The following is a 22,868-nucleotide window of genomic DNA, read 5'->3' as shown; positions in this document are numbered from 1 at the left end:
ATTTCTTCACATGTATTGAGGGCTAAGGATAAAGAGACGAAGTTTATAATACAGTAAGCATAGTATGACATCATTCATATCACAAAACAACTGAGAACAGACAAACAGGCAATTGTAACATTGTGTGGGCAATTCCAGCATGGAACTAGATTATGGGTCAAGATCAAAGCAACATCACTCCTCTCTTTTAAACCTTGTAAGGTGCAATGATATGCTAAGACAATTGTGTATAAAATTGAAAAGAGTAATAGACATTGGCTGCAAACCATGCAGTTCAAGGCACAAGTCAGAGTAAGTAGTAGTTAAAAGGCATGAGGATTAAGGACTTACAACAGCGGCTTTGACTGGTGTAGTCATGCCCTTCTTCTTGCTGGTGTGTCAGTCCTTGAAGATTTCCACAGCATTTGGTTCAGGTACTTTTTGGTCCTTGCGGGCTTTCCTCTGCATTTCGAACAAGTCAATATAGATCTTATATTATGGTACATCGAAAAGAGTGAAACAGCAGCTAATTACAAGAGCCTCGCAGTGTGCAATATAGCTACAAGATCCTGCCGTCTGTTGGAATTTCACTTTCGTACAGTTGGCCTTGTTCTTTGAACAGTTCACCTACAAGAAGATAGATTTGTGTGGCACATGCGTAAATAGGACTTCAACATGTGATCTGATCACATATATATAATGTACCTGATACTTCGGATCAGACCAGTGTTTAACAAGGCCCCTCCAGTCTTCATACGATATATTTTCCACTTGAGATGTTTGGGAAAGTTCACTGTTAGCCTTGCCTTCAAAGTGAGTTTTCCTCAAGTTATACCGATACTGTCGCAGAGCAGACTTGAAAACATGGGTGCAAGCTTGTCTGGTTGCATCATCTTGGCTATCCAACTTGAACCTCATCTGTTGAAAATTATGGGAGTCTCATTATCAGCAACCTAGAAAGTATGGGACAGAGCAAGACGATATTAGTAGTTTCCATACATAACCATACTTACAGATAAATGGTCGAGGAAGGTGTTGAACTGGGTTTCGTCTTTGTCATTCATGTACTGAATCCATGTTGGGAGGATACGTACATGACACCTAACGGCAACCGCTGCCTCTGATACGAACTTGGCTGACTCTGTAGCATCACGTGGCCTTTTTAAATCTGCCTCAAAATGGATCTCCATTCTTCCTCCTCTAGATTTAGTTAACCTATCGAGCATTATCCCTGATGTTTGTTGCCTCTTGCGCCTAGGTGCTAGTCCAACAACGAACATAGGAAGTGTTAGTGTACATCAAACTGTGAGACTACATATAAAGAAGCATGCAACTGTAACTTGACTCCATCAACTACCTTCTTGCTGTTGAAGCTCACAAGGTTCATCTGATATTGCCGACTCGTCTTGTGTCAAGAGTGCTTGGGAAGTAGTGTCAGGTGGCAAGGGAGCTTGGGAACGTGCTGCTAGCTCAGTTGATGCACGAGTAAGTCGTGCAGCTAGTAGTACTGTAGTAGGTGTTGCAAGAACTAGGGCTGTCTTTGCTTGTTTGGTGGCAGCTATTTGTTTCTGTTTGGCTTTTTTTGGAAATCGTGTAGCATGGGATGCCGTGTTTGTAGAATTTTCCACTGGACTTTGACCTTCTATTGCACCATCAGTACCAGCAGAATCTACAGGATTCATCCGCTTCTCATTCCCTGCCATTCTGTGTTTCTTCCTCTTTCTCTGTGCCATGTTAAGTCAAGCCGACAAGAAAAATGAATAACGATTTAGTTCTTCAGAACAAATTGATGCGTGTTGCAGACGAACTGAACTTTGATGTTAGACAACCACATGATAGGAGGATGTAATATGTATTAAAAACAGGACGGAAGAGATAACCAGAACTATGATGTGTAAACTAAGAAGAAGACATTTCACCAAATTAGAAGCAATGCAATGGAAGGTAGACACCATATGAAAGATGCTACAAATATCGCTCTGCCAAGTTAACAGTGTCTCATCATAAATGGCGTTTAAACAAATGTGAAGCAGTACAAGAAATAAATCATATGCAAGATGCAAACAACATCACACTACCATGTTAGAGGTCTCTCGTCATTAGTGCCATTGCATATTCACAGCATTGCATATTCACGGCTTATGATGTGTAAACTAAGGAGAAGGCATTTCAACAAATTAGAAGCAATGAAAGCTAGACACCATATGAAAGATGCAACGAATATCACTCTACCAAGTTAAAACTGTCTCGTCATAAGTGCCATTTCAAGAAATTAGTAGTACAAGCTAGAAAAGAATGTGAGATGTAACCTATATCACACTCCGAAGTCAAACGTGTCTTATGATAAGTGATTGTTGTAGGTTACACAATAGTAGAAATTTGATGTAAGAACATGGTGTGATAGACAGATATTGTATGTTCTAGAAACAGGAACACGTGTCTTATTCAAGTATAATGTGTAAAGTAAGCAGATGGAATTCAACAAAATTAGAAGCAATACAAGCTAGACATCACACATAACATGCAACCACATATACCAGTGGCAAGTTAGAGGGAGCACCGGTGATGCTGCACTAGGGGAGACGTGCTCATCATAAACACAACTTTGTTGAGTGTCTATGCATGTGTTGTCTTGGAAATCATCTTGGGGGTGTGGAGGAGTAGAAACTGTAGAGGCCCTCCGTTCGGAAGGAGCACATTTATCCGCTGCCTTGCTAACTTCCTTCCGCTTTATTGATTTTGAATTGTCAAGTAAAACCGACAAGAAAAAGCAATAAAATTCTCTCTTCAGAACTCATTCATTCATGATACTGACAATCACTACTTTGATGTAAGGCAAACACATGATACCAGGATGGAATATGTAAGAAAACAGGACGGCATGGCATGTTCACAACTGTTTGTGTAAACTAAGCAGAAACCATTCCAGCAAATAAGAAGCAATGCAAGCTAGACACCACATGAAAGATGCAACCAATATGACTCTGCCAAGTTAAAAGCGTCCCATCATAAATGGAATTTCAACAAATTAGAAGCAGCGCATGCTATAAATCATATGAAAGATGCAACTAATATCGCACTACATATATTAAAGGTGTCTCATCATGTTGATTGATGCGGGATACAAAAAAACAATAGTTTTATGTAAAGACATGCTTAATAGACAGATGTACTATGTACTAAATAGAGGAAGGCATGTCACATTAACAGGTATAATGTATAAGCTAAGCAGACTAGCACATGCAGTTTAACCAGATTGGAAGAATTACAATCTAGACACCATATGCAACATGCAACCACATATCACGCTGCCAAGTTAGAGCAAGCACCTGCGATGCTAGTGTAGGGGAAATTCTGTAATCAACTACAGAGCTACGTTCACTATCTTCATCTAGCATTTCTGTTTCTTGAGAATCATGTCGGGAGGCTGACGCTGCATTCTTTAAATGAGGAGTAGTCCCCTTGCCTGCCTGCCTGCCTCGTCATAAGTGATTGATGAGGGATACACAAGAACATTAGTTTGATGTAAGAACATGGTTATTACACAGATGTACTAGTATGTACCAAAAACAGAAAGGCATGTCATATTCAAAGGTATAATGTGTAAGCTAAGCAGATGCAATTTAACCAAATTGGAAGCAATACAAGCTAGACATCCGGCTGGAGTGGTGAGCATGATTATCTAGGACCTGAGAGCCTGGTGGGAGGCGGGCTGCTTCGCCACCGTCGTAGCTTTTTAGTTGGCTTCCAGGTGATGCCTATCTTTGCTGGGCTTGTCACTGGCTCGGCCAGTGCCCTGACTAGCTATTTGTCTTCGGGTGCTCACGGGATGGTGGTTCATGTAAAAAATATCTTTCCTTATCTTACCGACTTCGGCCTTTCAAATACAAGCTAGACACCATATGGAACATGCAACCACATATGACACCGTGAAGTTAACGCAAGCACCTGGGAAGGTGGTTCATTGCGAGCAAGGTCATCAACTCCAGAGCTACGTTTACCGTCTCCATCTGCTGACACTGCACCCTTTATAGCGCTGTAACGTGTCTTGCCTAACCACACACGAAGCTGGAGCGACTTCTCTCTTTTCTTTTTGGCTTCTCTCATGGCAGCAGAGTCTGAAATACCCTTGCATAAAAACACAATAGTGAGAGTAAGGGTGAAGTGTGTGCTGAACTAGTGCACTGTAAAAGTAGCAGATAGAAGGTGGCTGAAAAATAAATGACAGGAGACATATGATAGCTCTACAACATTGCATGGCAAACAAAATTAGATTCTACTCTGTATGATTTTGTAATATATGAGCACAGGAAATGCAGGTACTCCTCCAGCACACCACCACATGTGGTCATATCTAAGATAACAGTCGACTGAAAATAAATAGGTCAGTCAATTTTTTAATGAACCGTCCGATCTATAAGGAATGGGAAGATGGCCTTCGTCTACCTCCCGCCAGTCACTGTTAACGATCTTTCTCGAACCACCAGCGACCACCGGCCCCGACCCCTGCCTCCGCCGCCCCGCCCTCCCATCGACCTCACACCACCGCCGTGCTTGGCAGCGCCCCCAGGCCATCCCTTTAATCCCGGCCGACCTCCAGATCGGGTGCCAGTAGCTCTAGGCCGCACACGCCCCTAAGATAAACACCAAGGCACTGCTTCCCCGGCGTAATAGGCGTACTAGCGCCTGTTACGCCGGGGAATGCTTCCGTTAATTGGGAATCAACTGGCCAGAAATTTAAATTCAGGGGGGCGACGGACCTCTAGCTAAGGTGAAATAGTATATGAGGAGAAACCTTGTGCATCGCGAGTTACTAGGAACATCTAGTATCAAGAAGAAGCGGTCAACTAGTGTGTTCTGTGGGATGAATACCGTGCAAGCAGAGGCGTAAGATTTGCACGAATAAGGGAAGAGGAGTACCTTTTTCGGTTGCCTGTGTGGTCACCTCCACATGTCGCGCCGATCTTCTTCTTTTTACCGGGGAAACCGATGTTCTGGAGGGTGCAGGCTTGGACGAACCCATGGCCAAATTGTTGATTGTGTTGCCATGGCCATATGTCGGCGGAAGGGAAGCAGATCCGAGGCGGCGAAGGATGGCGTAGCAGGAACAGCTCCGGTGCGGTGGAGGGTGGCGAACTTGGAGCGGCAGCGGTGAGGCGCAGGACGGTGTGGTTGAACTAGCTCGGGTACGGACGGCTCGGCCTCGGCTTCAACTACTAGCCGTGGAGGGCGTTTCGGTTGAGGTTGCGGTGGACGACGACGTCGGGGTATCGGCTCCGGCGTGATGGAGGAGGGCGGCGGTTGATGGGTGGGATGGGGTGGCGGACGGAGGACGTCGGGGTTTCGCGGCTGGTGGAGAGGTAGTTTTGGCGCCCACGGAGTACGAATGGGGAATCGGACGGGTGGGCGGGAACCATGTTTCGGTCTGGGACGCGCTTGTTTTTGGCTTTTTTGAACAGAAGATGGGACGCGCTTGTTTGAAATTTGGGGAAAGTACAAACTTTGCCCCCCTCTGAAATTTCGGACCTACTGCAGGTCGGGGGTAGGATGGTAATCCCAGGTGTCCCAAATAGTGGGCGGGAGCGATTTCGGCCGCGCGCATGTGTGCTTAGGCGACCATTGTGTATGAATGTTTTTCGGATGTGGTTGCGTGGCGTCTAGATGAAGCTACAAACTTACCCCAGTTTAGACCTTTGGACGTCGGGCCGGTAGGTTTCACGGGTCGGAGTTATTAGAAAAGTAATTTCCTTGTACTACCAAACATTGGTCTCAAGCGGTTTCGCGCGAGTAGAGGCTCTTTTGGCGCATCGTTCGAAATTTTGAAACACAAGGATTCACGTTTAGAGTACTCTTGAACTATGAGGATTGACCCAAATAGACAACGTTATATTTGACCTTGTATGTTTGAAAACCTCATTAAATTATCCGCTTCTTTTTGAAATTTTGACACTTGAAAATCCTATAACTACGATTATTTTGGAATGGAGGAGCTAAATTTGAATCTATTTTGTACACGACTACATATGCTATTATGTACAAAATCAGAGCAAAGATTGGTGCCCCCATAATTTAGGTATGGTTTACAAATGCCATGATATCAAATTCAAATAATTGAATGGACTTCATGTTGAATTTGATTTTTTTTAAACCACCTTAAGTTGAATTCAAATGTATGCTAGTTCATAGGTAGCTATTTATAATGTCCATTGTGTAACTTTCGTATGTATAATGTGCTTTACACAGACAACATGAACTATACTCACGTTTATATTCGATTGCTAAAGCGATGCATTGTCTGGAGTTCAAAATACTAACTATGTGGATCAATTGTGTCGAATAATAACATAGACATGCTCAAATTCGATAGAATCTAGATGTCTGATGGATCAATGACCGCTCCTTACGCAAATTGCAAATATCATGATCCCATCGTAATATTTGGATACAATTTATATCTTTAATCAATGTGTAGAGCAGTCTTTTACGTGTAGTTTCACTCTCCATCGGTGGTCTCTCACACATGCTCACACACTCTCTCCCGAGGTGTCTTTCTCGCACACATGCTCTAGATATAACCCTCCCTCCCTCTCGTAACCATTTACAACTGTTTTCACTAACCTTTATCACAAGCACTCTTCCTCTCGCAAACATACACACGCACAATCCTCATCGACCCTTTCTATATGCATGGACCTGCCTACGTGTCTCATGTACGCACGTTATCTTTACGCCTGTCTCCCACGCATTGTCTCACACCTCTCTTCCTAATCGACGAGTATGATTGTAGCAGAGCATTCTGTAGGATGCCCCATAAAGTTAGGTTGGATGAATAGTAATATCAGAGATAAAGGGGTTACCTTAGTCCGAGAACCTAGGGTTACAAATCCAAGCCGGTTTTGTCAGTGGACATAGAGTCCTTCACAATTCTGCTATCTTTGTCTTGTACGACTAGTCATCCATGGGTCTTCCTAAATGCGTCACGGGCCGACCAATGTGGCGCAGGTCGGAACCGAACGAAGGGCCTCACCTCGACCCACCGGACCTCACGCGGTGACACACCCTCTGCCCCCACGTCTCATTATCTTCTCACACCCAAACATACCAACACAAACACCACACACACAGAAAATTTCTCCTCGTGCCTCTATTCCCTCCCCCCTTGCATATACACACTCAAGGGAATGGAATCTCTTGTCGTGACGTCATATTCGTCTCTCTCTCTAGACCGCTCTCATTTCTCATGCTATCTCTCCCACGCCCCCCCCCGTCGGCCCTCTATCCATGCCTCTCTTGAATACGTAATACACACGCATACCTCTCTAGGCCCCGCCAAATGCATCAACTACACATTCACACATGTTACATCACGTACCCCATTGATCTAAAAAGCCCTCTCTTCACGTTTATTTCGCATACAACATTCCTTCTGAATAAAGTGTGGCCAAAAAATTATTTTAGAGTTTCTACATATATACAACATTACAAAGTTATATGGAGGAGTACGAACGCTAATTTGCATTCCATGGTGCCCACAATGATATTTATTCCGCACTGTGAATTTGTATATTTTTATACTATATACAAAGTTAGTCATAATAAAGAGAAACGAAGAGCATCTCTCTCTCCATCGGATACCCCCCCTGTACGCCCCTTTCACGTATGCACACAAAACTATCTCCAGGTCCTCTAAAAGTAAGCCCCCAGAAAATTCACGCATGTTTCATCTTTCTCTCGCGATATATGTAATGACGATCATTGTATTTGAAGCGAAAGCACGATACATACATTGGACTTCAGAATCCACTCATTACGGTCACCATTTACGTTTAGTGGTTATTATACAGTCACAGGCTCACCGTACAACTCTGTATTTGCTCATGACATGACTAGTTGACCAGTTAAACGCTCCACGTGACACCTCTAGTGTTGCATCACATTATCTCACTACCATCGTGCCCACCTATCGACTTGTATCTACTCTACATCTACACTCTTATAAAATACATAAAATACACTCTTATAAAAAACAGAGTTGGTGATGATGGTGTGCCTGCCATCCTGCAATATAGGCCGTCGGATTTATATCTGACGGATAGGAAAGAAACTATGGCAATTTTGCAAAAAGGTACCCGCACACCTCTCCACATTTGCAAATAAGGCCTTCCCCCGTTCATCCTTTTCTCTCACAAGATAAACAAGTCATACAAATGCATCTTGATGTTACGTGCAATGCACGGGCATCTTGCTAGTAAAAATGAAAACAAACGACAAAAAAATATTTGGATGGTGGTTCGAAGTCATGACCGCGGGCACAGCGGACAAGGTGGCCTTGTATTGGTATGCTGAGCTGTCTGTTTTAACACACATGAGCTGGTGTGGTAATTATACACACACGCACGCATGCACACGAACTGCATCCATGCAACACTCACACAAACACATGCACCCACGCACGCACGCAACACTCACACATACACACGCAGCCACGCACACACGCAACACTCACACGCATGCACGCAACACTCACGCGCACACACGCACGCATGCATGCACACACCAGTACACCACACAACCAACACACACTCTCACGCTCAAGTGCTCAACCTACACGTGCATGCGCACCTGACAGACACATACACAACCAGGTGATTCCCGTGCACGGGTTGGAGCCTTGTCGCGCCTGCGTAAATTTGTGTTTATCTGACCTTTTGCCTATGCGAACTGACAGGTGGGACCCACAAGGAACGTGGTCAATTTAACTAGTCAACATGGCGCCACGCAGACTATTTGGCCGGTCAACATAGTGCAATCCGATGCTGAACTGTGAGCAAGTGACTGTATAATCACTGCAAAACGTATATAGTGACCGTAATCAGCTTATTCTGAAGTTTGGTGACCGTATTACGCTTTTCTCTCTGTAGGCCCTCCAAAGCTACATCTCTACATGTTCTCGCATGTTACATCTAACAACTATGCAATACAACACTACTACCACACTCTAACACAATAAATCATATGTGTTTTTAGTTTTACTAGATATCTTATTATTACTTATAATTATTCAGTTTGCATACATTAAAATTGCCTTTGAAATGTATGGCCAGTATCATCTACCGCGCGGGAAAAATCCCGCCCTTTCCTGTTTAATCGGGTTTGTATCGATGGATCATGCGAAACAGCAAAACTCTAGTACTATACAGTACTACAAGTGACAGTTCACTGGGCCGTCGTGTCGTCTACTCCTCCGTCGTAAGAGTGGAGCGCTCGCTTTCATAAATCTTCTAGTCCCTTTCGCCGACATGTGGGACATCAAGCTACCGGGTCCACGTGCCATACCGGAATACAGTGCAGAGCAGCCGGGGTGAAGCACCCCAGTCATAGCGCCGGCGTAGTAATGAGCAATGAGGCGTCAAATCACAAGCTGCACCTTTCCCGCAGTTAAGTTGGAGGGACGAAGCAACCATCATTTCACTCGTTGCTGAATCCGCTTCTCCCTCATGTTATTCAACTTAACCACGTGTTGCTTCTGCCGTTGTTCTGCCTCATGTGGGACGCGGATCGGCTTGGTAAAGCACTGACACGTGGGACTGCATGTTAGCAAACCGCCAGTTCAACGTCCTCCGAAAATAAGAAGCCTAATCCTAGACTTACAAAGGGCTACGTAGCTGCTACGTGTACTTTCCATCTAATCTATATATGCCCCCCTGATTTTCAGGTGGGTTGGGCCTAATCCTCTCCTTTAATCCAATCAAATAGTCCCACATCACATCAGTTCGTAACTTTATGTAAACCATTACGTGGATGTAGCATTGCTCAAATAAGAAACCTCCCCCGCCATCCGCGCGGCAAAATCACCTCCTTTTTACTAATCTTGAGTCTATAATTTTTTAGATCAATATAATTGAGATTTGTATAGATAGCACACAGGAGCAAAACCAAGTGGTATGGTTAAGGGCATCCACAATGTGTAGCCAAATGTGAAAATAGCTTTTTGCATCGTGAGAACCATTATGGACGGTGTTGCCAAAGCCAAAAAGATGGAACTGAAGCTCCCTGATTGATTGATTGATGGAATAGAAAAATGCAACGTCTCTCCTGTTTCTCCATGCTTGGACGCATGTAGTACAGTATAGAGCACAGAGTCTACTCCCCTGTCCCTTCTATCACAAATCACAAAGCAGTGAGGTGTCAAATCACAAAAGCACGGACGAAGCAACCATCATTTCACTCTTCGCTGACTCCGCTTCTCCATCGTCTTCTTCAAGAAACCATCTCACCGCACTAGTACTCCTAGTAGTACTAGTAAAGGAATTCCTGGATGCAAATAAGGTGGTTTTCTTGGCTTACAGTCGGCACTTGCGAACGACTTACCGTGGTCTCCCTCAATGGTGTTCTCCGTCGAACGCACTTCGCCAAACCACAAAAAAAAGATATCGTCGACGTCACCGCAATGGGGAAGGAAGTTAAATATAGTTACTACCTCCATTTTTTTGTACACAAGGCCAATATATCAAAATTACAATTTGCAAAGGGCCACTAACACTAATCGAGGCAAAATTGATGGGGTATGCAACCAAGGACATTAATATCCCCTGCATGCATGCGGAAGTGAGAAGGTTGGTTTGCATGGCCCTGCATTAATCAAGCGATGAGGAGTGAGATGGTTAGCTCTTTGGTCTTTGGAGAAAAAATACGCATTAATTGACACGTGAAACAAGGATTTGTATCGATTAAATCCCGCGAAGGAAAACCCCGCCTTTCTTTTTTAACATTAGTACTCCTAGTACGTACGTACTTATCCTGTTTGGGTCTAGGCCTTGCATTGCCAAACTTCGCCACACATTTTTGCCAAGCTTGCCTAAAGTTTTCAAAATGAGAAGGAGGTACACTTGCGCACGGCTGTTGCGGGCGCACCGCACCCTCACACGGTCGCTCCTGCACGCCGCGGTCGCACCGCACCCTCACACAGTCGCTCCTGCACGCCGCAAACCCAACCAAGGGAACGCACCCTCACTGACACGTGCTGTCGCATGTGAACAAACCAAACTCAGCCATCCTATCGCTCACACATAATTTTCGTTCATAGAGTATGTTTATCCAACCGCATGTTGGGGAGTATCCGTACGGCCCTTGCGGTGGTCTGTTGGGGAAGAAGAAGAGGTGAGGAAGAAGGAAAGAAGGGTTAGGAGACGTAGGATATTCATCCAACCGCCTGAAATGGTAGACTGACCCAAGTCAGGTGACTTGCACAACAAATATATGTTTTTACACAGCAAAAGATCCATAAAAACAACAACATAAAGAAAAACTATCACTGCTCGCGGAAAGAGACGGCCTCGTCGTCTTTGGCTGCCGGCGCGAACCAGCCGTCGCTGCCGACGTGTGTCTCCGCACCGTGGTTGTCCTCGGCCTCCAGCTACTCGTTCAAGCGGAGCGTGTGGGCGCTCTGCACGGACGAGAGCACAGCCCGGTTCAAGTCGAGGACGTCCGGTTCCGCCTGCAGGAGGGCCTCGATGGCAGCAGCATCCGCGCGCTCCGCTTCCAGTCAAGCCTCCGCCGCCCGGTTCAAGTCCAGGACGTCTGGTTCCGCCTGCAGGAGGGCGTCGATGAGAGTGGCATCCGCGCGCTCTGCGTCGAGTCGAGCCTCTGCCGCCCATTTCAAGTCCAGGACATCCGGTTCTGCCTGCAGGAGGGCCTCGATGGCAGCGGCATCCGCGCGCTCCGCCTCAGGTTGAGCCTCCGCCGCCCGGTTCACATCCACGACATCTGGTTCCGCCTGCAAGAGAGCCTCGATGGCAGCGGCATGCGCGCGCTCCGCATCGAGTTGAGCCTCTGCCTCCCGGTCCTCCTTTAGTATCGCCATGTTGAACCGCTGGTCCGCCTGCACCATGGGGGACTCGGACGCCGGCACGAAGTCGACGTCCATCGTCTCATACCCATCGGGGGCCTTCTGCGCCGTGACCTCCTCCATGAACATTGGATCGGCTTCCTCCTCCTTGTAGCTTGGCTCCAAAGAACTCGGGGATTGGCCCGCCGCAAAGCGAGCTCGGGAACGGAGGTCTGTGGCACCGACCGCCGCGGCGATTTCTGCGCGGCGCTCCGGCGTCAGCATCTTGTAGTAAGTGATCTTGCGGTGCACCATGGCTTTCCGGCGACCTAGGGGACGCTTGATGCGGGCTAGGGGATCGAAAGGTGGGGGAATGGGCTGGAGATTTGGTGTGGTTTTAGGGAAGTGGCTGGCGTAGGCCGAGCAACGAAGGTTCTGGTGTGAATAGTGGTTCCGGTGACGACCGGTCAATGGGTTTTGACTGCACATCGCTCTTGTCGCGTTCGCGTTGCAGCCCGGCACGCTGGTCCCTCCACGTCGCTCACCGAATGGAACGCGCTTCGTCTTGCGTTTTCGCTCGCTTGTGGGACCGCAGTTGAGAGGAAACCGACGTCCCTCCCCCTCCCCGCCCGCGTCATTTATTATACCACCACTCCCTCCGTTTTATGCAGAGTAAATAAAAACAGAGGGAGTATACTACGGATGAGGATCCCTTGACGTGGCCGAACCCTTTGAGTAACTGACATGCGGGGCCTAGCAAGCATGGGGTCCGCCAGTAAGTGACCGAAAGGGAGGATAAGGCAGGGATACCCACGTCAGAGGATCCACTTCCACTATACTACTTTGACCAAATGTTAGAGTAATAATATATGACATACAACTTACACAAATGTTAGAGTAATAATATATGACATGCAACTTACACAAAGCATACAGGGTCTAATGCGTTTTTCGAGGCTAACTTTGACCAAATGTTAGAGTAATAATATATGACATGCAACTTACACAAAGCATATGATCAAATTCGTATGTGAAAGGAGTTTCCATTGATATAATTTTCACATTATACATCTCATGTAGTATTAATCTTGTCAATAGTCAAATTGGAAACCATCTCGAGTACAAATCTAGGAGTACGTACGAATCTAACAATATTGATTGGGCGTTGTTGAATGTTCATACCTTTTTTATCAAAGTAGAGATACTTGACTACACATAAAACTTATATGTAAACTAGAAAGGATAGGGGGAGTATATTGTACGTTCAAAAACGAAATGAACATTGAGTACCCTTTATATATGATTTGCGGATTCTCTGATCACCGGTTCAAAATTTTGAATCCCCCTTAGGTATCACCTGCCCCCACTCGTTCCCTCTCGATTTCATCTCGGGGTCCGGAGATCTATTGAAAGAGGACTAGGGTGGGTACATGCGAATGATACTCGGCGGAATGTTCAAATGAGGCATGCGGGAGGATGGACTCGACTGGAGGGCGACATGATCGATGGAGAAGAGGGCTGGAGAGGAATGAGAAATAAGCAAACGCCACATGATTATACTTGAACGGCTCAAATAAACAATAAGTTGTCTCGCTTGGCCTACATAGTGAAAGGCCTAATGCGCAACGCGGAGCACTGACGCTCGAATATGGCCGGGAAAACAGGGAAACCAACATGTGGGGCACACCCTTCGGGACGACGTAGCGCAGACTAGTCCAATGGAGGAGCTGGCCCATGACCTCCTCGCCACCGACAACCGTTCATGTGGGTCATTGGGGCCAACAATGGGGCGGAGCTCCAGCACCGCCTCTGGACACGGTGACCGCGGTGAGCGACACGCTCATATCGTCGCTAGACACGGTCGGTTTCAGTGTGCCGAGGGTGGCGTTAGTGCTGTGGCACGACCAACGGTATGTTTGGTTTGTGCCCAAGGTTGCCCCATCAAAGCATTGGGTAGCCAAAATTTTGGTTGAGGTATTGGTTGCCCATGCTTTGGCCGACATTGGCAAGAAAAATGAACTAGAGTTGGCTAGAGTTCATTGGCATGCCAAAGAAATGGCAACCATCCAAACAAAGACCAATCTTTGGGTCATGACCAAAATTTTGGTTGAGGTATTGGTTGCCCATGATTTGGCCGACATTGGCAAGAAAAATGAACTAGAGTTGGCTAGAGTTCATTGGCATGCCAAAAAAATGGCAACCATCCAAACAAAGACCAATCTTTGGGTCATGACCAAAATTTTGGTATGGTGCACTTTGGCCACAATCCAAACACACCCCAACACCCGGCTCGTCGAGGATGCACGGGGCACCGCGACGCGTCCGCGGAGTGGTGTAGCACGGCCAACTGCATCCTCTAGACCTGAGACCATGCCGGGTCGTCTTGCTTTTTCAATGACATGCGGGGATTGCATGTGAGCAAAGGGCATCTCCAACGTTGCCACGACCGCAGCTGACTACCCTGGCACACCAAAACCCTCGTCCCTCGCGCCATCGCGCGGTGCGTTCCCAGCCGGTGCCAGCTGCTCGCATTCATGCCGTCCATTCGTATGTCGTCGTTAAGAGGCTCGGTGCCCGAGGAACCAACTCCGGCGACTTAATGACGCACCCGGACGCTTGGCCTCACCGGAATGCGCTACTTAAAGCGGCAACGCCCAGCTAACCTCCACACTATAGCGCATCGTCCTCCTACCTGGCACCACATCCGCCATGACCGCAAGTGCGAACGCTCTATGGGAGAGCTTGTCTTCGGGGATGAAGCTCGAGGTCACCGCCCTCGCTACGCCTCTCGCGACGCAATAGCGGCGTAGCCGGACGCGGACGCGACCGCACAAGCGGTGGCCACGCTGGCGGCCGACGACGGGAGCACCGTCAGCCACGCGTCCTACTTGCCGTCGTCCAACGTCCGGCACCGCCGAGGTCGGGGACTCCTCCGAGGATGAGTAGTGCATGGGAGGCGGCAGGGCATGGTGTGCCAACTGGCCGGTCCGTATCCCGTGTTCTACTCTTCCTCGCCGGAGACCGCACCTTCACTTCACGGGTCTTGAACCCCGCCCCCGTACATAGAGATCATAGATGGAGGACGTCGGTCGCCGCTGTAGAATAGGTTTAGGGTCGGGTTTCTTTTATTTTTTTGTCCTATAAAAGTTCGAAATGTAATGAAAATCTGCCGTGTTTGATTTAATCTCGGCCGGTGTATATGAACTTTCACAATAATATACATATTGTAGGAGTACTAGCAAGATGCCCGTGCGTTGCACGGAAGATCAAGATCTTGTGGGAGAAAAGGATGAACGAGGGAAAGCCTTATCTACAAATGTGGAGAGGAGTGCGGGTAAATTGTCATAGTTTCCTTCCTATCTGTTAGATATAGATCGGACGGCCTATATTGTCAGAAAAGGATGAACGAGGGAAAGCCTTATCTACCAACTCTGCTTTTTATTGAACCGAGACAAATCTAACATGCGAAGTAAAATAAACACATAGGGTCTATACATACACAAATTATCTTAGGCACTCCAATAGTACGTCCACTACACATTCACGCATTTCACATCTTTGTACATCTACGGGAACCTACGAAGGGGTTAACGTAAATTGCCTCTCTCTCTCCTCCCCTGATTTTCATGGCGGTGGGCCCCTCCCTCCCCCCAATCTACAATCAACAGCTCACACATTTCACATTACGTTAATTATGTAACTGGAATTACGTAGGTGTAGCATTACTCGTCCTAAAAAACCCAACTAAGCCAACCTCCCAGCATATCGCGCGGGAAAAGACCCGGCCACGCCGTTTTAGTCGTGATTACCGGATTACTAGTAGTAGTATCGATGGATCGCGCGAAGCAACAAAATTTTTTTTTTGAGGGGGCGAAGCACCTAGTTTAAAAGGAAAAATGGCGGTACACTCACAGCACTCCTGTCGCGGTCGCATTGCACCCCACACACGTTCGGTCCTGCACACGGCTCACGCAAACGGAACGCGCTTCGGCTTGCCTCTTCACTGACACGTGGGACTGCACTTGGAGAAACCGACCATGCGCCAAACTCCCCCCACACACCCAAAAATTCCCCCCAAATCCGATTCAACCGCCCTTCGGCTAACTAGCCAATAATATTCCCCAAACCCCCTCCCCCCTGTCCCCCTCCACTCCATTCGCTCCGCCAAAGCCGCCCTCCCCGCCGCGCCGATACGTCGGCGCCGCGGTTCGGCGATCCTCTCGCTCCCACAGTACGCTCTTGTAGACTGCCGTCATCTAGCCGCGCCGCCACCTCTGGCTACGTTCTTGTCGAGGCGCACGGCGGTCAGCGCCGCCACCGCTGGCGACGTTCGTGTGGAGACGCACGGCGGTCAGCTTCTCCCACGGTACGCGCATTCTAGACTGAGGCCCCGTTCATGTCGGTGTAGCGCTGAATGTTAGCTGATAGACGCTGTTAGTCTCACTATTTGCCGAAGTAGTTTACTGTCAATATTCTCTGCTTAAGAAGCTTCCTTGCCCTGTTCTGCACTCAATCTGCTTAGCTGAGATGGCATACCAAGGCCGATTAGTTGCTAAAATATCCTGCCATATATTTAGTGTGACGTAGATTGCCATGGTCTAGTAGCCAATCTGTTAGGTGAAATAGCTCTACACCATTTTATACTCGATCTTTGTTGCTGCGATGGCCTTCGATAGTTCGATGGCTGTGTGCTCGGCCTCATTGACTGCTGAAACAGCCTGCCATAATTTGGAACTCAAATATGTTTGCTGAATTAGCTTTACATATATTTTGTTACATAGATCTGCTCGTCCAAATATATTGCCATAGCTTTAGACATCGACCTAGGTATTTTTTTCTGGACTTCATAAAAAAGCATATATGTTTTTCCTGTAATATCTAGTAGAAGAACTAATTTGTATGTCTAATAGATGGACAGGACTTGGATAACTTCTGCTCGAAGATTCTCCGCTGCATATGTCGAGGGGGTTGAAAACTTCATGAACTTTATCACAGCTGAGTACGGTGGTCCGAAATCAGATGTACTCTGCCCGTGTAGCAGTTGTATGAATTCAGTTACAAGACCACAGTCAACTGTGCAAAATCATCTACACTTGTATGGGATGTCGGTCACATATACTAGGTGGGTTCATCATGGTGAAGCTGTGAACGTCGATGTTATTGACTACGTGGAAGCAGCAGATCACCATCTTGATCTGCCTGATTCTCAGGTGGAAGAGGAGGAGGAGGTGGTGGTGGCGGAGCCAGTGAGTTTGACCAACATTGAAACAATGCTACGAAATGCTCGTGCATTCCATGAACTTTCACCTGCAGAAGAAAAATGGTGGGCCCGCATGTTGGAGCAATGCAACGTTGCTGTCACCCCAGGAAATAAGCTGTCAGTATTCTCAGCTATGGTCACCTTTCTTCAGGTGAAGACATCTGACCGGATGACCAACAAATCATTCGATGCGATGTTGGCTGCTTTCCGCGAATCTTTCCCAGATGTGTCTGAGCTGCCACACACCTACAGTAAAATGAAGAATTTCCTTCGTGCAGTTGGAATTGGATATGATATGATCCATGTTTGTAAGAATAATTGTGTTCTGTTCCGGAAGGATTATGCCAACTTAAGTGAATTCCCGAAATGCAAATCATCAAGATGGAAAGATGGCGATGCTGTGAAGAGGATTCCTCATAATGTTCTGAGACATTTTCCAATTATACCAAGATTGTAGAGGTTGTTTCATGATGCTGAAACAAGAGAGGATGTATTGTGGCATTCTAGGAACCAGGAGTACAAAGATTAGAATGTAATGAGCCATCCATCTCATGGTAGTGAGTGGAAAAGCTTCAATGCAAAGAGTTTGCTGCTGACCCGAGACACATTAGACTTGGCTTAGCTTCAGATGGATTTAACCCATTTGGCCACCAGAGCGCCACATATAACATGTGGCCAGTGCTTGTTATCCCTTACAACATGCCTCCAAATGTCTGCACCAAAGAATCAAACTACATGATGGCCTTGCTAATCCCAGGTCCGAAAAGTCCTGGAAAGGATTTTGATTTGTTCATGGAGCCTCTTGTGGAGGAACTTCAACAGCTATGGAAGGGTGTTCTCACTCGAGACCTATATAGCAGCCCACCAGCTGATTTCTTTCTGCGTGCTGTTATAATTTGGTGCGTCCATGATTATCCGGCTTTGGGCACTATGTCAGGGCGAACGACACATGGTTACAATGCATGTGTTCGCTGTGACAGGAACCCGCTGTCATACGCAATACTTAGCAAGATCTGATACATTGGACACCGCCGTTTCCTTGCCAAGGACAAGCCGCATCCTAGAAAATACCGAAGATATTGTAACAGCCCCAAAATTGGGTTATCAATTTTTGTGCTGTTATTCTCTCCTGGCACTCACTTTCAAAATTTTCTCCTGAGTTTGTTGGATGACTCTGAGAATTTTTTTCATTTCCAACCTTTCAAAACCTTGCTCATGCCTTTTTAAGTGGGCAAGACCCCATTTGCATCAGCTCAAATCCTTTCAAACCCTAATTCCAAATTTTTGGAATTTGGATATGTCCTTTGTGCTTACAAAGGAGCCATCATTTTCCTTGATCTGTTGATCCTCCCAATTGTTCCCAGAGACCATTCTTTCTTTCTGAAACTTGGATATGCAAAAATATTGCCAAGTCCCATGCAATATTTTTGAATTATGATTTATTCCTTTTCTTGCCTTTCTGAGGAATAAAATCCAAAGGCATATCTAGCCAACTCCTAAATTCATGAGAATTGTTGGAGTTGATGCTTATGCCTAATCCAAGCTCTGGCAAGTATATTGGCCATAATTAAATAAGGAAAATTGCCTTTTCCTATTTAATGCCAATATTGCATTTCTGCCAATTTCCAAAGGAACTACTATTTTTATAGCAGAGAAAATTCCCACATAAATTGTGGAGCTTGTCCTTCCTATATAATCACTAGTTCCATCCTAATATCATGATTCCACAGTTCAAAATTTGGCACATGATCCAATGCATGTTTCTGCCTTCTTTGAAATTTTGCAAAGGAAGTGCTTTATTTCTAAGTCCAATTGAGCTGCAATTTGGCAGGGTGTTTAAAATTGTTAAATAACCCATGGATACCAAAGATGAGCTCAATCCATTCACCCTAGCTCCCTGTGCAATTCTTCAAAGTTTCTGACCAGAACACAAGTTTGTGAAGGAAGTACCTTCATAGTGTTTCCAAATGCGATGAAACTTTTCCAGCCTCTCAAGTATCTCAAATCATTATCCTCCACCCAAATTCAGTTCATTTCATTGAACTATGTGAGCACAGAAGCAATTCTTGTTTTCTGTCTAAATTTTTAGTTTGTGAAGCAAGTGTATTTTATCTTGCTCCATTATGGCTGATAATTTTTCCAGGCCTTCTCCTACTCATATAACCTATCTACACAAGATTGTGGCTCATTTCACTTGACCAATTGCCCTGAGGATTTTTCTGAAGTTTTTGGACAGAAATGATAGCTGTGAAGGAAGTACCATTTTGGTGAGTCCATTTGGTATGAAATATTTACAGCATTATGGTATGTTCAAATCATCAGGCTTTGCCAAGTTATAGCCCAATCCATCACTCCTAGTGAGTGTTTCATCATGTCTAAGTTTCCGGGTCAGTTTTGGTGGTTGTACAACAACTATGGTAAATAGTTGTCCATTTTACCTCAAAACTCCCAGGACCGTAGTCCTTTCTACCCTAAGCGTCCCGGACATCAAGTTTACCATTTACCCTCTCTGGTTTAATCTCTAGGATGTTGCCAAGTTTGCAACAGCAAACTTCTGGAGCTTGTTTCACTCATCTCCATTTGTCTCTGCCCGATCTTTCAGCATGGTAACACTCCATGCTGGAAAGACTACGCGGTAGACATGAACTTACATCAGTAAAAAAACCAGAGCGCGCCATGCCAGTGGTGACTACGTGGGCAGCCAGTCAAAACGGTGGTCTAGCCACTGTTCGCGTCGGCATCGCTGCTCCGACCGGCTCTGGCCTCGCCATTAATTCCCAGCAGTTCCCCCTCGGTGTCGTCTTCCCTCTGGACCTCTGGCCCCCTTCATTTTCTTCTCCGGCGAGCCGTGCCAACGACGGAAACAGTGTGCTCCTGTGCATCGTCGCCTTCCTCCCCGGTGTCCTCTTCTTCCGTTCGTCTCCGAGCGCTGCTCGTCTCCGTGAGCCTCTAGCGCTCGTCCACTTCCCTCCTTGTCGGCTTCGCCCTTCCTCCCGTGACTGCTGCAGACGGCAGAGCCTCGGCTGGACGCGCTCGGCGGAGGCCAGCTCGGGCGCCTTTGCCCCGGCTATAAATAGCCCGCCCTCGAGCCTCTGGAGATCATCAGCAGCCCCTCCCCACTTCTCTACGCCTCCCCAACCCCTCCTCTCATCCCCGGAGTTGCTCCTCGACCTCCACCGTCACCATAGCCGCCGCCTCGGGTCTTGCCCGATTCTGGTGATCCCGAGCTCCCCTCGCCATTTCTCCGTCACCTCTGCATCCCCCATCCTCCGACGAGCCTCCCCGTGGCATCGGCCTCTCCTCTTCCCCACCGTAGCCCCGTGTCCGCCGGCGACCGAAGCTCCTTCCCGCCGCGGGCCTTGCTGCTCTCTCTGCAGCGCCTCTTGCCGGCAACAAAGACCTCCGTCCGATGCGCCTCTCTGCCCTGATCTTCTGGGTAGGTCGTGCACCTCGAGGGGTGGCCGGACACGCCGGCAATCGCCGTCGAGGCGATCTCGTCCCTCGGCCTCGCTCGATCCCGAGCGGGAGGTTGAAGAAGCCAGGTCAGGCGGGCCCTTTCCCACGCGGCCCCACCTGTCGGCGACCATAGGGCGTGGCCCCGCTGGCCACGTCGGATAAGTGGCGGCGCCCTGCCGAGAAACCGTTTTCCGAACGCGAAAGCGTATTTCGGGAAGTGCGCTTTCAGTCGCCGAAAGCGTATTCCTCCTCTTCTTCGGGCCAGAATGCGCTTTCCTCTCTGGAAAGCATATTCCTGAGAAAGACGCGATTTGTTTTTCTGCCAGGGGCCAGTTTGTAATGATTTTCTTTACAGATAGGTCCCTGGTAGTTAAACAATCATATCTTTTTACCCGTAGCTCCGAATCAGGTGATTCCAAAGCCCACGTCTTTGTTTCGTCGAGCCCGTTCCGTTGATATCATTTCCATAATATTTTCACACAGTGAAAATGACCTTTTTTCCCATACTCGTAAACAGCCCCCTCCGAGAAGGAACTGTTTCCGGCAAATCTTTTCGCGATCATTTCGCACTTCTTCCCGGAGTATTTGTCGACCCCCAGGCAAGCCAACCTCTTATCATGAGCCCCGAACTTGCATGTTAACTTTGCTTGCACCTTGTGTGTGTGTAGTTGCAGTTGTTTCACATCATTTTCGTCTGCAGTTATTATGCCTGTCATGCATGCTTGTGTTTTCATGATATCTTTTGCCATGCTAATTAAAATGTTGTTATTGATAATGCCATGTCAACACTCTACTTTATTTGCATGTCATCATTATACAATGTTATGAGGATTGTAATGCACCATTGATATGCTATTACTTGGTATTGTCATCTTCTTTATGCTATAGCTGTGCACTTGAGTAGTTCAATATTTTGTTCATGCAATCGAATGCTGCATGCTCATTGTTGCATTCATGTTCGTGATGATGGAGAAGGAATTAAAATGACTTAATAATAATGAACCTCCTCCGTCATCGATGGGATCGAGTCATAGTGCCACCAAATCGAACTTTTTCAGTGTAGCCACATTTGCCTTTGTGGAAAGGCCTTAATGCGAGCTATTGTCGTGACCACTCGCCGGTGCCTCCCACTAGGGAAGGTTATGGGCGTGCTTACCCTGATCAGGTAAGCGGACATAACCTTGTGTGCTTGTTTTTGAGATTTTTGGTACCAGTCCCCGAGTGGGAGTGTCGCCGAGTGGGAGTTGACCACGACGGTGGTCGGGGTGTCTTTGGTAGACACGGGGCCACCCAGGACCAGCCCGTTGGGGATTGGGTCGGAGTGGCCGGGAGAGCGTCATGGCAGTAGGTTGGTTTCGTCGGAATGCCGTTGGTCCACCCGAATGGGATGGCGAGGCCATGGGTTCCATGGTGTGGGTACAGTGTGCTACCTCTGCAGAGTGTATATAAAGTCTATCGATAGCAACAGTTCGTAGTAGGTCCCACTATAAGGTCTTGGTCGAAATGGAGGACAAACCGAAATAATTAAGTTGGTAAATAAATATGTGATAACAAGAGTATGGTAACTTGAACTATGAGATAGTCGTGAGAAGTCACGACGATGTTTTGATATGATCACGAGACGAGGTCTCGATAAGTGTTGGAGACCAAGTGTTAGTCATGGTTGTGATCGCCGGAAAGATCACCGTTCAGTTGCGAGGCAACCCGTTGGTAAGAGAGTCCGAGGGACTCGGTGCACAAGTTTGGTTGCATTGCATGAGTAATATGTTGCATTTAAAAACCAAGGCAGAACACAAGATGGTTGCATCAAGTTAACATATTATGTCTAATTTTTTTAGCATAGTTTCATGATGTCATGACATGCTTTGATTTATATGTTAAATTATGCCATGACTGAGATGATATGCTTTGCTATTGCCATGTTAGAAGCATGTTTTGATATGCCATGTTAGTAGATGCTATGATGTGGTTCATGCTCAGTTGATCTATATCATGCCATGTTAAGTAATTGATATGAGATAGGTTGTTGCATACGCTTGGTTCTTGCCTTGTCTTCTACTTGTTTGGATGCTATGTATTTGGTTGTCTTGCAAGTACGTTCAATGTACTGACCTGGCACGTCATGCCAGTTTTGTAGGTCGTACCCGTAAATCTCGCTTGATCCGTCATGCTAGGCCGTAATCTTGCCAGTCCTGTGAGTTGTGGAGCCCAGCCAGAGTTGTTATGCTTCCAAACCAAGACTTCCGCCGCCATTTAAATAGACTTCTGCTGTCAGTTTACAGCCTTAGGGCTATGCCAGATGATTGTATTCATCAATGATGTACTCTTCTATACATGTATTTGATG

Source organism: Aegilops tauschii, chromosome 7 (genome assembly GCF_002575655.3).
Source record: "Aegilops tauschii subsp. strangulata cultivar AL8/78 chromosome 7, Aet v6.0, whole genome shotgun sequence".
NCBI lineage: Eukaryota > Viridiplantae > Streptophyta > Magnoliopsida > Poales > Poaceae > Aegilops > Aegilops tauschii.
The sequence above is the reverse complement of the archived record's forward strand: the minus strand, read 5'-3'. Positions refer to the sequence as shown.